Below are 904 nucleotides of genomic sequence, written 5' to 3'. Positions count from 1 at the left end.
GTTTAGAATTTGAATTGAGGGCTGCGAGTGTTTCATGTCCAAGTGGGTTCGTGACAATACTCGACGTCTCTTGACTGAAGGAGGATTGGTTGAGGGGTTGACTATCCATCGCAGGACTAGACACCGCTCGAGATCCCCTGAGTTAATTGAAGTGATGGTTGAAAACCAACCTCTTCTATCCCAACCTAGGGTGGAGGACATCCAGGATGAAAATGAGGTGTATAAAACACCACTACCTCGTACTTTACGAGATTATTTACAACCGGCGAGGGTAAGCACGCCCTCATATATGGTTTTTCCTAAGAATATGGGACATATGGATATCAAGCCAGGGGTAATCCTACTCCTTCCTAAATTTCGTGGGCTTGAATCAGAAAATCCATATTTACATCTGAAAGATTTAGATGAGATCATAACCATTTTATATTTTCCAAACGTATCGAAGCACACAATCGGGCTGAAACTCTTTCCCTTTTCTTTAAAAGGAAAAGCTAAGATGTGGTTGCATTCACTACATCTTAGATCTATTGGCACATAGAATAATATGCAAAGGGAGTTCATAAAGAAATTCTTTCCACATCATAAAATAAACACCCTTAGAAAATCAATCATGAACTTTGCCCAAAAGGAGGATGAAACATTCTTCCAATGTTGGGAAAGGTTTAAGGGTCTTATCAGTTCATACCCACAACATGGTTTTGAAACGTGGCGTATTACACACTTTTTCTATGATAGACTGACATCTTCCATGCGCCAATTGGTTGAGACAATGTATAATGGGGAATTCATGAATAAAAATGTCGATGATGTGTGGGACTACTTGGATAGACTTGCTGAAAACGTACAATCATGGGATACAATCAAGTACCACTTCTAGGCACACTCAATCAAAGGAAAGGGGTGG

General features: G+C 40.2%; 1 non-coding gene across 1 annotated transcript; it reads right to left on the bottom strand.

Annotated features, from left to right (window-relative positions):
- Positions 1-592: 592 nt before the first annotated feature.
- On the bottom strand, positions 593-699 carry LOC131228341 (small nucleolar RNA R71). The gene has a single exon (XR_009162847.1). It is a non-coding gene; the product is annotated as a small nucleolar RNA R71 (small nucleolar RNA).
- Between the last annotated feature and the right edge of the window lie 205 nt (positions 700-904).

The sequence above is a fragment of the Magnolia sinica genome, chromosome 15, assembly GCF_029962835.1.
Source record: "Magnolia sinica isolate HGM2019 chromosome 15, MsV1, whole genome shotgun sequence".
Classification (NCBI taxonomy): Eukaryota; Viridiplantae; Streptophyta; class Magnoliopsida; order Magnoliales; family Magnoliaceae; genus Magnolia; species Magnolia sinica.
This window is presented reverse-complemented; position numbering and strand designations above follow the sequence as displayed.